Raw genomic sequence first — 15,882 nt, forward strand, 5'->3', positions numbered from 1 at the left:
ACAATTTTATATGTTTCAAAGAGATGCCCTCTCATCCTCCTAAACTCCAGAGTGTACAAGCCCAGCTGCTCCATTCTCTCAGCATATGACAGTCCCGCCATCCCGGGAATTAACCTTGTAAACCTACGCTGCACTCCCTCAATAGCAAGAATGTCCTTCCTCAAATTAGGGGACCAAAACTGCACACAATACTCCAGGTGTGGTCTCACTAGGGCTCTGTACAACTGCAGAAGGACCTCTTTGCTCCTATATTCGATTCCTCTTGTTATAAAGGCCAACATGCCATTGGCTTTCTTCACTGCCTGCTGTACCTGCATGCTTACTTTCATAGGCATATAATAGATGGAGGCTGTGAAAACAGAAATTGTGACAGAGAGATCCAGGGAAGAAGAAGGCAGACTCCAATTGGGTCTTGATGTGCAGGACGGGTTATGTGAACCTGGAGTCCTGAATAAATATTGGAAGGGTCCCGACCCAAAACATCATCCACTCTTTTATCTCCAGAGATGCTGCCTGACACACTGAGTTACATCAGCACATTGTGTCTATCTTTGGTATAAACCAACTTCTGCTATTCTCTGCACATTGGAAGGCATGCTTGGCAATGTCTATTCAGATGTTATATACTCTATTTCGAGCACTTCCTGTTAAGGTTGAACGCTTAACTTTGCTCAAGGTCATTTGGTAAGTCACTGGTCACCATGGGGGGGCACTGATATCCCAGATGTGACGGGGTCTTAGTCCAATCTGCATCCTGTAGGATCTTGGCTCTCTTCCAGTCTTTTTAAACATTCAAACAACTAAAATACTGAGAGTTCCCTGAGTCGGGACCATAAACTTATGCTATTTCTTCACAACTTTACTGCAGCTGTTTACAATTTGTGTTAATGATTTAGCAAAAAGAACCAAATTAACATTTGTGGTTGTCATAAAGGTTGGGTAGAAGAGCAAGCTGTGACGAGGAAATGAACATGTTACAGACAGTAATAGTTTAGTGGATGTGTAAAAGTTGGTAAGTGGAGTACTAAAGCAGTATAAAAATGGGACATTCAGTTTAAAACAAAAAAAAATTGAAAGAGCAGATTATTATTTAAATAGGGAAGAATAGTAAGATTAAACGAGAATTTACCAGTTTGAAGTTTGATCTGTATTTTATGAGGAGTTACGATGAGGGATTACGTGAAGAGCCCGCTCAGCACGCATGCGCGGCATACTTCAAAGCAGCGGTGTGGAATCACAGATAGACACAGTTATTGAAGTAAACATAGTAAAGACAAGGCGACATCAGTTTATCAGTTTGACCCATATTATTGAGGGTGGGAGCGGAGGGCACGTAATCCCTCATCGTAACTCCTCATAAAATACAGATCAAACTTCAAACTGGTAAGTTCTCGTTTAATCTTACTATTTTACTTCGGAGTCACGTGAGTGATTCCGTGAAGACTTCAAAGCTCTGTGATTTCAAACCGTGTAACAGTTATTACTTCACGCACTGCCAAAGTCCTTGAGGGAGGAAGTGTGTTATCGTAATCAACCAATGAATCTGTTTGTAGAAAAACACAATGGTATTTTTTAACAATAACAACAAAGAAATTAAATTGCTCCCCTGGGCTTAAATTAAATATTTGCAGTCTGTAAAATCTTTCCTGCAAATAAAACAGGTTGTGCCAACGGCTTATTATAAAATTTTCTGAACGGTCTTTCCCCCCACCATCCTGCTGTAGTCAGGATGTGGTCTATAGGCACGTCCATTCTTTTAGCCGTCGACGTGGATGCTGCCCTGGTGGAATGAAATTTGTACATGTTAGTTTTTATCCCAGCAGCTTTTAGCACCTGCTTGAGCCATCTCGAAATGGTTTGGCTCGTCACCCGACCATAAGGTTTTTTATGACTGACCCACAAGGCTTTTCATCTCCCGCTGTTGCCTGCTGAAACGTAATGCCGTGCATGCATGCTGAGCGGGCTCTTCACGGAATCACTCACGTGACTCCGAAGTAAAATTATAATCGGTTCTAACACAAAGTCATTTTTATAACATAAAATGCAGAAAGGCAGCACACAGGTACAGCAAGTAATTGGAAAAGCAAATGGAAAGCTGTCTCTCAATTCAAATGAGTTGGAATATTAAAGTATTGAGACATCCAGAATATTGTGAGTAGTTTTTGTTCCCTTATTTAAGGAAGCTTATATTAACTTTCTGCCTTATGTTAATTGAAGCAGTTTAGAGATGGTTCATTCGGATGATTTTGGATTAGGTATATAATTCCTCCAAAGTAGCAAGAAAGAGAGACATTATGAAAATCTTTGATGTTATAAACGTTTTAACTAAATTGGATGTCCATAGCCAGAAGCAGCTCAAAGCGTTCATCAGCATCCCTGTATCATAAATAATCTTCTGATCTGCTTCAGTAAATGCTGAAGGTGACGACACTTCCTCCCCACTTTAGATTGTTGTTCGGTGAGGAACAATACTTGTCAGATGATGAATGTGGTTGTACTTTGTTCTTGACAGATATAATATTTTTCAACTGATGGCAGTGTCAATGCACACTTTAGACTCTCTGAGTTTTTTTCCATTATCATCCAGACACGTTAGATTACGATCAAGTTTCAGGTGCTCTCAAAGATTATGGAGATAAATATGCATGTGGGTCGCATTCCCCCATCCACCCAGCCCACTTACTCAAAAATACCTTTTCTCCCATCCCTTTAGTGCAGCACTTTGGTACATCTTGAACAATGTCTGTAATATTCTCAACAGATGCATGTGGAAATGAAGAGTTTGATTCTAAATTCATGTCATCGCTTTAACCATATAACTATATAACAATTACAGCACGGAAACAGGCCATCTCGGCCCTTCTAGTCCATGCCGAACACTTATTAACCATATAATATAATTTTTAGCCTCTGTGTTAATCCTGTGTGCACACACCAGCACAGATTATGAACGGGTTAAAAACAGCAGGCCAGGACCAACTCACCTTGCTTCCTCAACATGCTGCACACTACTACCACCATCTCCTCAACTCACCAAAGATAGACACAAAGTGCTGGAGTAACTCAGCGGGTCAGGCAGCATCTCTGGAGAAAAAGGATGTGCCATTTTTGGTCAGAACCCTTCTTCAGACTATGGGGGGGGGGGGGGGGGGGGGGGGGCTGGGAGGGAAACTGGAGGTAGGAAAGGTGGAACAAAGCAGGCAGGGCCAGCAAGAGATGGCAATGAACAGTTGAGCCCATAATGGCCCATTGTTCGCTGGTGATTAGGTGATAACTCACTCAACACTAATTTGGCCTCATCTTCTTAGAAATATGCAAGTAGTGAGCCCCTCATAAATATTTAAATATTAGCAATGGATGATGTAAATTGCAGCGCCATTGTCAATTTAACTGGAAAATAAATTGAAATAGGCATAGTTCCAGAGTTAACAGCAAGGAAGAATGGAAATTGATTTACATTTACATTAGGTTTATTATTGTCACTGAGGTATAGTGAAAAGCTTTGTTTTGCGTGCTATCCAATCAGACCAGTTAATACCATATATAAATATATTCGAGTCAAACTCAAGTACAATAGATTGAGCAAAGTGGAAGATGCAGAGTACTGAATATAGTTCTCTGCATCATAGAAAACCAGTTCCATAGACAAAGCGTAACGTCCACAATGGGGTGAAGGAGATGCAAACTTCTCTACCTTCTACTGGACGGGAGCAGAGTGAAAATGAATTGGCCGGAGCTGCGACAAGTCCTTGATTATGTTGGCTGCTTTTCTGAGGCAGTGTGAAGTATAGATGGAGTCAATGGTGGGAAGTGTGATCTGTGTGAGGGACGGGGCTACATCCACACACTGAGGTTTCTTGCGGTCTTGGGCAGAGCTGTTCCCAAAGAAAGCTGTGATGCAACCCAACAGTGGTGCATCTGCAAAATATTGTAAGGGCCACTAGAGACAGTCCAAATTTTCACCGTCTTCCAGGGAGTAGAGGTGTTGGTTTGCCTTCATGGCGGTCACATTAATGTAGTTGGTCTACGACATATCCACTTCGGCACCATTGATGCTGACTAGGGGAAGTAGCAATAGTCTGACCTCCTGAAACACTAGGGAGCAGAGTTTCCCCTCCACTCCACGTACAACAACATACACATTTCATGGAGATAAGGCAGGGGGATGGGATTGAAAGGGAAAGATAGATCAGCCATAATTGAATGGCAGAGTAGAATCTATGGTCCAAATGGCCTAAATCTGCCCCTATTATATAAGAACATGAACAACCCCGTCTGGATATATTTCCACTTTCCTCCTTTGTCGTTGGGACAGCATGATAAAAATAATTTTGTGAGTACAATCAAGAATGTAGAATTTCAAGCATTAATTAAAAAGTAAAAGGAGTGCATATGATTTCTTCAAATTAGTTTAGTTTTAGTTTAGTTTAGAGATACAGCATGGAAACTGGTCCTTCGGCCTATCGAGACCATGCCGACCAGCGATCAACCCATATGTTGACACTATCCTACACACTGGCGACAATATACGGAAACCAATTAACCTACAAACCTGTACGTCTTTGGAGTGTGGGAGAAAACCAGAGCAACCGGAGAAAGCCCATGTGGTCACAGGGAGAACGTGCAAACTCTGTTCCTGTCCAGTACCTGTAGTGAGGATCAAGCCTAAGTCTCTAGTGCTGTAAGGCAGCAACTGTACCGCTGCGTCACTGTGCCGTCAGAATGTTAGAATTCATTCTGGGTCTGGTGAACCTGATATCTTTTTCATAGCCAAACAAAGAATGTTCTGTTCTCTTATGCCCCAGAATTTCTCCAGCGCTCAAAGTGTGCTCATTACAAATCCACTCCTTGCTCCCTGTCAGATCAGTCATTGCTTTCTTTCAGTCCTCATTGACAACTTGGAGCTGCACTGTTTCGCTACTTCTGCCTTGGAACTCACCAAAATGCCTACTTGAGAAACCTAAACGAGGATCCTTGTTTAATCTAAACTAGAAACCATTGCAGCAGCGGCTCAAGTGTTTGCAGCTGCATCACCTCAGGTTAAAATCAGGGCGTTAGTTTAGTTTAGTTTAGAGATACAGTGCAGAAAAAGTCCCTTCGGCCCATGGAATCTGTGTCAACCAGCAATCCCCAAACACTAGCACTATCCTACACCCTGGGGACAATTTACTATTTACAGTAGTCATTTAGCCTACAAACCAGTACGTCTTTGGAGTGTGCGAGGAAACCAGAGCACCAGAGAAAACCCATGCGGTCACGGGAGAACGTACAAGCTCCATACAGACAGCACGCATAGTCAAGATTGAACCCGGGTCTCTGGCGCTGTGAGGCAGCAACACTAACGCTGCGTCACCATGCCACTTTTATTTGGTGTCCGTGGAGAAAATGATAATATAGAACGTTATGAAGATAAAACGCACTGGTGCGCATTGTTGTAAGGAACTATAATGACCAGATGAACGTACATCATCTCGTTCCCAGGGCCTGCTAATGCTTTGCCATGTACAATTCAATTATCACCTGCAATAAAGCACCCATATCTGAATTTATTTCAAAATTAATGAATTTGGCCTTATCCTGTAGGCAATTAATTTATGACCTATATCTTGCATTTTAATTAAAAAGAGACCTTGCAGTTTAATCCAGCTATATCTGAGCTGCATGAAACATAATACTGTATACCAATCTCCCAATTTATCGCACAGCATTATGGATCCAGATAGTTTTATGTTCATTTTCCGTGGCAGCAGGGTATAATCTGTTTTTTTTTCCTTAATTGGGCAAAGAGAAGTGTTGAGCCTATCAGATTTAGAACCCTTTTTCAATTGCCTCCGAGATTAATTTATTGATTCATTTGTTGAGTTAATGGTGACAATTTATTAAGATATATCCATTGTTAAAGGCTGTTTCATTCAATTCGACTTTTGATAAGTACCTTCACCGATCTGGCCAAGATGCATTGTGATTTTGAATCTATACTATTCACACCAATTAGAAACTGTATAGATTCATACACCCTTCCTCTCATAGTCCATTCAGAACAGTTCCTTTGGCCGTAAAACCATAAGACATTGGAGCAGAATTAGGCCATTCGGCCAATCTCATGTGCCACACCATTCGGTTATGGTTCATCTATTTTTTCCCTCTTAAACCATTTCCTGCCTTCTCCCCTAAGAGCCTATCAATGTCCACTATAAAAACACTCAATGGAATATTTGCTTTAAATCATTTTGCTCGTTGAGAGGAGAAAGTCAGGAAGAAGGTGTACCAAAGCCTGGTAAGGTCTTTCTAAGTAATGCTAGCCCTAAGAGCTAAATCTAACTCTCTCTTGAAAGTTTGGGTGTTCGTTGTACTTGATAATGAACACATTTCCATCACAGATAAAAATTCCTAAGTCTTTTACTGGTGCTTCACAATGAATGGCAGGGGTCTTGGAAGTGTTGTGGAGCAGCGGGATCTAGGAATATGGGTACATATTACCCTGAAAATGGTGTCACCAGTAGTTAGGGTGGTAAAGAATGGTTTTGATGCATTGACCTTCATCAATCAGAGTATTGAGTATCGAAGTTGAGATGTTTATTTTAAAACACGGAGTTAAAGTTTTTTTTCCATTCATTAATCAAAACTAGCAAAAAAAGATTCAAGAAGAAATCAGAGAGAAAAAGTAATATTCGCCTTTCATAATTTGAGCATGACCCAAAACATTCAGCAGCCCACTGAGTACTTTGGGGTTATAATCAATGTGGTAATGACCACTGCTGCTTGTGACCACTGCTCTATTTACAACATAGCATTGGCAGCGCGGAGATGAGCCCTCTGGCTCAGCTCATCCCTATGAAATGGCCTCTACACCAATCACATTTCCCCTCATCAAGTCCACATCACTCTATTCCTTCCCTATCAAAGTATCACTGTGGATGGCTCGATTGTAATCATGCCTTGTTTTTCCGTTGACTGGTTAGCACTCAACAAAAGCTTTTCACGGTACCTCGGTACATGTGACAATAAACTAAACTAAACTAAACTAAACCTTTCCAAATTACTTAAAAAAAATTATAGTTGTATCTATCTCTACCACCTCTTCTGCCTGTTCATTCTGTGAAATATACTTTACGCCAAATATTTGTGCTAGCATTTTGGCCATCTTCTTCCCTTTCTGCAATGGCATCCAGTATTTCTCTGTCTTTGCTTCCCTTTGTGACTGAATGCCACATCAAACTTGTATATTTGAATAAACGTTCACCGTCCTTTTTCATTCTGCTATTATTGAGGCTTGATGCCATTCAAAAACTCTACAACGCTGCTCCAATTCACGTAAAATCCAGGTCCTCTTGTGCTTCTGAACTTCCTGCCCTAATTTGGCATTCAGTTATTCTACACTTTCAAATTATGGTCTTTGTTTTCAGACCCATTCTAATAATTGGCCTTTCTATCTCTTTAATTTAATTCTGATTTAATACCCTCAAAGCTCTGCATTCTCTCCTTCCAGTATCCCAAACTAATCCAATGTTATCCTGTCCACATTACTATTAGCTGAATCCCCACTTCCCCATTTTACCACTTGTCTACACGCTTCAGTGTAATTTACAGTGGCCAATTAACCTTTCAATCTGTGCATTTTGCACGTGGGTGGAAAGCAGAGCACTCGGTGGGATTTATAATTATTTGAGTCATAGATGGGGTAGAGAGTCAGAACCTTTTTTCCCAGGATGGAAATATCCAACACTAGATGGCATAGCTATAAGATGAGAGGTTGAAAGTTGAAGGGAGATGTGCAGGGCAAGTTGCTTTTACAGAAAGTGGTGGAGGCCTGGAACACACTGTCAGGTATGGTAGTGCAGACAGATACAATAGTGGCATTTAAAAGTCTTTTAGATAGGTACATGGAGGTACAGGGAATAAGAGACAGATCATGAACAGGAAGATAAGATCATTTAACTAGGCATCATGTTTGGCACAAACAATGTGAGCTGAAGGGCCTGTTCCTGTGCTGCAGTATTCTATGTTCCAAGTTCTATGTAATCCCATTAGGTTTCAGGAAGAACATGTAAACTTCATGCTTCTCTTTCCTGACTTCTGTCCAGAATGAGATCAGCTCTGATTTATCCCATATTCCATCACCATCTATCGTATTAATTCTTTTCACAATCCTAAAAACCTGAATTAAATCATCTTAAGCTATTTAGACTTCAGTTAATGTGAGCCAAAGTTGCATTCTGCTGAATCTATATCATATTTTCACCACAGATTCAGCCTGGTGGTGTTAATGACCTAAAACAGCCTCCTTCCAGTTTTATTTGTCTAATCATATAAAACATAAGCTTGCAATCCACTGAGCTTGTCAAATCCTTAAAATCCATTTGCCATAATTTTTATTTTCCTAAACTCTTGATTTTTTTTTGTCACTCTTCCCATTTACAGCCCTGTATTCTGATCTTGCTCTTCAAATGTTTCCATGGAGACCTCTCAGCCTTCAATTTCCCATTGAAAATAGGCCTAGCCAGTTAAAAGGTTATTGACAGATAAAACCACCAAGTTGTGTAGGAAGGAACTGCAGATGCTAGTTTCTGCCGAAGATGGACATAAAATAAGATTCTCCTGACCCGCTGAGTTACTCCAGCATTCTGATATTGTTTTATTAAATCTCCTTGCACAGCTTCTCCAGTAGGCTATTTCCTTTTTATAAAATAGAATCCAGATGTCTTTACACACCACTAATTGTGGTCTAATTAAAGTTTGACATGTAGAGTTTAAAATAACTTTACTATTTTATAAATCAATCCTTCCAAAAATGATGTCAGTACTATGGTTTCTCTTTTTATGGTTTCATTAATATGTGTTCATATTTCTATTGATCTGTACATAAGCACTGGAAATACTTCCATCCCTCCACCATATGTCGCTCAGCTATTCAAGCAAGATGCGAGGGGAAAAACAGGAAATCATAGATGTTGGCCAACACATCTGTGTTCAAAACTATTAGAGCATCCACATACCTTGAGCATTGTATACCATTTTCAGATAGTTTTGTTCCACATTGGTATTTAAGTGGACTGTCTTATCTTGTCAATAAAAAAAGCAAAGGTTAGACAGAAAATGACACCTGTTGATGGCTGTATCAGGAACATTTAATGATAGTTGTGTGGAAGCAATTTTCAAATCTCTTTCTGAACCACTGGAGAGAGCATCATATTCAAAGATGTTTAAATCTGCTGTTGCAATGACACTGATGGTAGGGAGGATGATCACGAGGAAATTCGATAGTGCCAAAATCCTGCAAAACCAATGGCTGTAAATTTCTATCATGGAGGTTTTTTGATAAGACAACACATATCTTTTAAGTTGTACCATTTTTTGGTGATGACAACAATATATATTTTTGTAACCACTGTCTCTGTCCAGGAAGTAACTTTCAAAGGAATAGGAGCTCAAAAAGCACTTTTAGAGAATTTAAGCTAGACAAAAATGCTGGATAAACTCAGCGGGTGAGGCACCATCTATGGAGCTAAGGAATAGGCGATGTTTCGGGTCGAGACCCTTCTTCAGACCGATGTCGGAGTGGGGGAGGGGGGGGGGCGGGGGGGGGGGGGGGGGCGGGAAAAAGAAAGGAATAATTTAAGGTTTCTCTGAATAGGTTCAACTGCAAAGAATTTTGTAGGTTTCTCACAGGTAGCATGGCTACTTATTTAGCCACATTAGACTTGGTAGAGTAAATTTAAGTTTGAAATGGATATTTGTGGACGTCACACAAACCTTGATAATAAAAAAAATAATCTTTGGTTGTTTGATGGTGATAATCGTGATTATCTTGTGACTCGTGCATGTGTGAGCTATGCAAAAAATGAATTTCACTGTGCGGTGCATACGTGACAGGAAAGAACCAATGAACCATTATCTTGACTGAGAAACCGATTTTATGATTACTGTTTATGCCATGGAATGTCATAGCGTCATACAGCTTGGAAAGAGGCCCTTCAGCCTAACTTGTCCATGCCAACCATTAGTTCCATTTGCCTGCATTTGGATCATATCCCTCTAAACCTTTCCAGTCCATCGTATGTTTTAAAATGTGTTCCACTTACTACATTTATCTAATTGAATCAAAAGCATGAGACGACAAAATAATATTGTGATTGAGGTAGGTAACTGATAGACACTGTCAATGCCTCTCAGGTAATCTGCTAGCCAGGTGGGAACACTCATATTCTTTCACAATTAACTAGAAAATCACTGCCGTTGGTTGCTCCATTCAAGTTCAGAGCCTTATTCATGATCTTCTAGGATCCTTGCACCCCATCCCCCCCCCCCCCCCCCCCCCCCCCCCGCCCCAATATGTTTCTCGGCTTCATATTTGCCCTCAATCATACCATTGTATATTTTGATAACATTTAGCACCACTTCTTGTGTAGAACACAAAGTGCTGGAGTAACTCAACAGGTCAGCACCATGATAGGTATCGTTTCAGGTTGGGATCCTTCTTCAGACTGATTATAGTAGGGGAGAGAAAGCCAGAACAGTGGTGGGATGGGAAAAAGCCTGGTGTGTGATAGGTGGACACATGTTACTGTAACTTTTGTAGAGGGTGGTTAATCTGTGGAACTCTGCAACAGAAGGCTGTGGAGGCAAAGTCAGTAGGTATTTTTAATGCAGAGATAGATAGATTCTTGATTAGTACGGGTGTCAGAGGTTATGGGGAGAAGGCATGAGAATAAGGATAGGATGGAGAGATAGATCAGGCATGATTGAATGGTGGTGTAGACTTGATGGTGTAATTCTGCTCCTATTGCTTATTATCTTATGAGGTGAGGGATATTTTTTTATTGGCAGATGTGTGGACAAATGGTAGAGATGTAAAGGATACAAAAGGATGACAAGGGGAATTAAAAGAGGCAAAAAGATAAGGAGACAAATGATTGTTAGATAAGGAGAGGAGTGAAAGAGCATTGAAAAGTAAAAGATTTTGCTGCATTAAAGGTGCTCCAATAATACAAGTTGGTTGTTGAAATGATTATAATTTTAATTAATACATGTAGTCTAAGCATTCTCTATGAATTAAAATAATTACCATTCACGCTTTCAATTACTTTTAATATCCTGAAAATGTTGACAATATCACCTTCAAGCAACCAAAGTGTAGAAATAAATTGACCATCAAGGCATGGACAATAAAGGTGTTGCAACAAAAGAAATGCAAATTTGTTGACTCAGTGATTTACACAATTGTCACCATCCAGAATGAGTCCTTTCCATCCTTTAAATCTGTGGTAACTTCTTGTTGCGACTTAATTCTTGAAAGCTTGTAAGATTCTGAAAAAGGAGGGGCAGGGCTAAAGGAAGTTCCCAACCCTGAAATGGTACCATCCATGTCCTCCAGATATGTTGCTGATCCATTGAGTTGCTCCAGCACTTTGTGCTCTACACATCATTCTGGTAAATCTGTGTAATATTCCTTCAATGTACTTCCTATAGAGTGGTGCTAAGAATGACCACAGTGATCAGATGACATAGTGGTAGCTTGTCCGCCTTGTCCTCTAATCTGACTATAAAGGTCAGCATTCATTAGGAAACCATGACTGAGGATTGCTGACATTTCAGAATTTGCCAGGGAGGTGTGTCCCTTGCATTTACTTTATCTCTTGTCATGGCAATTTAGCAATTCACAACCCCCGAATGTTGTGGCTAATTATTTTGGGATACACCTTTTGTTAGGCAATGGATTTGACAATTGAACATTTGACACCACTGGGCCTATACTCGATGTAGTTTAGAAGAATGAGCGGAGACCTCATTGAAATGTACCGAATAGTGAAAGGGTTGGATAGAGTGGATGTAGAGAGTATGTTTCCACTAGTGGGAGAGTCTAGTACTAGGGGTCATAGCTTCAGAATTAAAGGACGTTCCTTTAGGAAGGAGATGAGAAGGAATTTCTTTAGTCAAAGTGTGGTCAATCTGTGGAATTCTTTGCCGCAGAAGGCTGTGGAGGCTGTCAATGGATATTTTAAAGGCAAAGATAGATAGATTCTTGATTAGTACGTCTGTCAGGGGTTATGGGGCAAAAACAGGAGAATGGAGTTAGGAGGGAGAGATAGATCAGCCATGATTGAATGGAGGAGTAGACTACTTGAGCCAAATGGCCAAATGTTGCTCCTGTCCCTTATGACTTTATGAGAATGGCCAGTGTTAAGCACAGGTGTGCAAACTCTACACGCTCTAGTGTTCACCATGCCTCAACATAATTTTTTTTTAAAAAGCAATAGGCAAAAAGCCATAGAGCTATACAGCAAAGAAACAGGCCCTCTGGCCAACCTTGTCCATGCCGACCAAGTTGGCAGACTGCCTGCATATGTCCCATATGCCTGAATTTGGCCCATAGCCATCTAAACCTTTCCTATTCATATATTTGTTTAGTATTAGTTTAGTTTAGAGATACAGCATGGAAACAAGCCCTTTGGCCCACCGAGTCCATGCTGACCAGCGATTCACATACATTTGCACCATCCGATAACACGGGACAATTTACAATATTTAACCAAATTCAATTAACCTACAAATCTGTATGTCTTTGGAATGTGGGAGGAAACTAGAGCACCCAGGAAAAACCTACACAGTCATGGGGAGAACATACAAACTCAATACAGACACCACCCATAGTCAGGATCGATCTCGGAGCTTCAGCGCTATAAGGTAGCAACTCTTCCACTGAACCATCATGCCACCCATCTGCCTTCCCATCCTTTAAAAATCATAATAATATCCACGTTTATACCATTTGGTGGCTCATTGCAGATACAGACCATACGGTCGCTGAGGCCCCACTTAATTCCTCCTCTCACCTCAAGCCTATGCTCTCTAGTTTTAGAATCGTCTATGCTGGGAAAAAGACTATGAGTCATCACTTTATCCATGCCTCTAACTGATATTGTACACAATAGTTGCTGTTTTGTTTGTTTAATTTTTCACATGTGCATGCAAAAGGTCAAGTAAACTTGGATTGGAAATTAGGACAATTCTGAACAAACAGGGAATTGGATGTTGCTATTAATCTATCTATCTATATAATTAAAAGTCTAAACTTGACCATTTCCTGTTTGCGCTGTATGTTGATTTTAGAAAAAACGCAACCACTTACGGCTGTGATTTTTGGCCATCTTACTCAGAGTCCCCCTCCGCTCATCAGGTGCAGAGGATTTTTCCCATCAATGGAAAATAAAAATTATTAATGTTTAAAAAATGTTGAGATTCTCTCTCCTGTCAATCATACCATGAAGGCCACACCCCTTCCGGTGGGAGGGGGAGGGACTATAAAACCCAGAAGTTTGGACGTGGCTCAGTCGCTGCAAGATGGGGGAGGGAGAGGCCATGACATCGTCACAGCCGTCTACATTCCACCGCAGGCGGACACCGATATGGCACTATCGGCCCTACACGATGTGCTATGTCAACATCAAAACAAGTACCCGGATGTGGCTATGGTGGTGGCTGGAGATTTTAATAAATCAAATCTCAAGAAGGTCATGCCGAACTTCTACCAACACATCACGTGTGCCACCAGGGGGGAGAGAACTTTGGACCACTGCTACACACCGTTCAGGAAAGGCTACAAGGCCGTTTCACTCCCTCCCCTAGGAAAATCTGACCACGCTGCCATTTTCCTGTTGCCGGAGTATAAACAGAGGATAGTTTGGGAAGCGGTAGAGACGAGGGACGTAAAGCGGTGGTCCGACCAGTCAGAGGCCATGCTGCAAGATGCACTGAGTGATGTCGACTGGAATATGTTCGAAGCAAGTTCCAGTGACGTCAGTGAGTTCGCGGAAGCAGTCACGGACTTCATCGCAACAGTAACCGACAACATCGTCCCCACGGTAAGGGTAAGCACCTTTCCAAACCAAAAACCCTGGGTAGACAGGTCTGTTCGTGTGGCCTTGAATGCTCGCACCGCTGCCTACAACTCGGACCTGGCATCAGGAAACATGGCCGTCTACAAGGCAGAGTCCTACCAACTGCGAAGGGCGGTGAAGGACGCAAAGAGGAGGTACAGAGACAAGATGGAGTTACAGATGGAGCAGCAGGACACCAGAAGCCTGTGGCAGGGGCTACGGATTGTAACCAACTACCGGAGCACCCCTCCATCATCCGCAAGTGGCGGCACCTCCCTAGTTGATGACCTGAACTCCTTTTACACTCGTTTCGAGAGGGGCAACACCACCCCAGGTCTGCCGACTATCGACAATACCGCAAGCAGGCTGGCTACCGAAGCTGAAGGGAGGAATGTGCACACATTCTCACTGTCCGAGCACGACGTGAGGAGGGCTCTGACACGGGTGAACACGAGAAAAGCTGCAGGCCCCAACATGGACCCGTTGCAGTTCGCATACCGTCCGAACAGATCCATGGACGATGCGGTCTCCCAGGTCTTGCACACCGCTCTCTCCCATCTGGACAGCCAGAAGGGGGGCTACTTGAGGATGCTGTTCATAGACTACAGTTCAGCCTTCAACACGATAGTCCCCACCAGACTGGCTGGGAAGCTAATGGAATTGGGGCTCAACACCTCCCTGTGTGCCTGGGTCCTGGACTTTCTCACCCCCAGGCCCCAGGTAGTCAAGATGGGAGGGAATACATCGAAGTCCCTCACCCTGAGCACAGGATCGCCCCAGGGTTGCGGTATTAAAGTGGTCTTCTACCCTTTGCCTGTGGATGACTTTGGACTTTTTTATGCCTCTGTTCAGGTTCGACCTGGCCACACTGTAAGCAGAAGTGTCCCTGGATTTAAAGACGTTGTTGCGTGCCCTTAGCAGATCCTGAACCTCCTTGTTCATCCAGGGTTTCCGGTTTTGGAACATCTCTATTTTCTTGTCCACTGTGACAGTCTTCCAGAGCCTTACCTCATCCAGCTTGTTGGTGAGTGACCGGACATTCGCGAGAAAGACGCTTGGGAGCGATGCTTTGTGGAGCCCTCCGTAGCCTGTCCTGCACCCCCGCTCGCCTTCCACGTTTCTGCTTCCGTTCCCGGCGCTTGCTCCGTCTCCTGCCCTCCGGAGTGGTGATCCAAGGGGCTTTCCTGCCCAGCTCCGACGGGATGGTAAGGGTACTGTAGTACTCACACGCCAGTTTCTCGCAGCCACGTCCGATGCTGAGTAGTTCCGAGCGGCTCCATGTGCGACCAGTCGGGATTGCGATGCGGGTCTTGGATTCCCTCGTCCTGTAGGTGAGTTTCTTCTTATGGTTCTTATGGTTCCTGGGGTTTCCGGGGTTACTAGGGTTCCTATGGGTTCTAGGGGTTCTGGGGTTTTTAATTACCTTGTTTTTCCAGCCGCGTTCGGTACCGGGCTGCTCCGAGTAAACTCGGGCTTGGGAGCGCAAAGCCGCTGCGTCTGGACGTGCCGCCATCTTCAGAATTATAGTTTGTTTGGTTGTTTGGTTGTTTGTCCTTTTGCACAAAAGTCCGCGAGCATTGCCACTTTCATTTCACTGCACATCTCATATGTGTATGTGACAAATAAACTTGACTTGACGCTCAGTTTGAGCTGTGAATCAACGGAACACTGAACACATGGCTACTAATCTGTGTGTGTGGTTTTATGTGGTTTATTTGGAACTGTGTTTTTGGAATGCATAAATGTTTTTATGTGCCTTTTAACTATGCCTTTAAACTGTGCCTTTAAACTGTGCCTTTAAACTGTGCCTTTAAACTGTGCCTTTAAACTGTGTGGCTAATAGAAAATGTGTGGCTAATAGAAATGTGTGGCTATTGGAAATGTGTGGCTATTTAAAAATGTGTGGCTATTGAAATGTGTGCCTTTTGCAACTGTGGCTATTGAAATGTGTGGCTATTGGAATGTGTGGCTATTGGAATGTGTGGCTATTGAAATGAGTGGCCAT

The sequence above is a fragment of the Amblyraja radiata genome, chromosome 1 (genome assembly GCF_010909765.2).
Source record: "Amblyraja radiata isolate CabotCenter1 chromosome 1, sAmbRad1.1.pri, whole genome shotgun sequence".
Lineage (NCBI taxonomy): Eukaryota > Metazoa > Chordata > Chondrichthyes > Rajiformes > Rajidae > Amblyraja > Amblyraja radiata.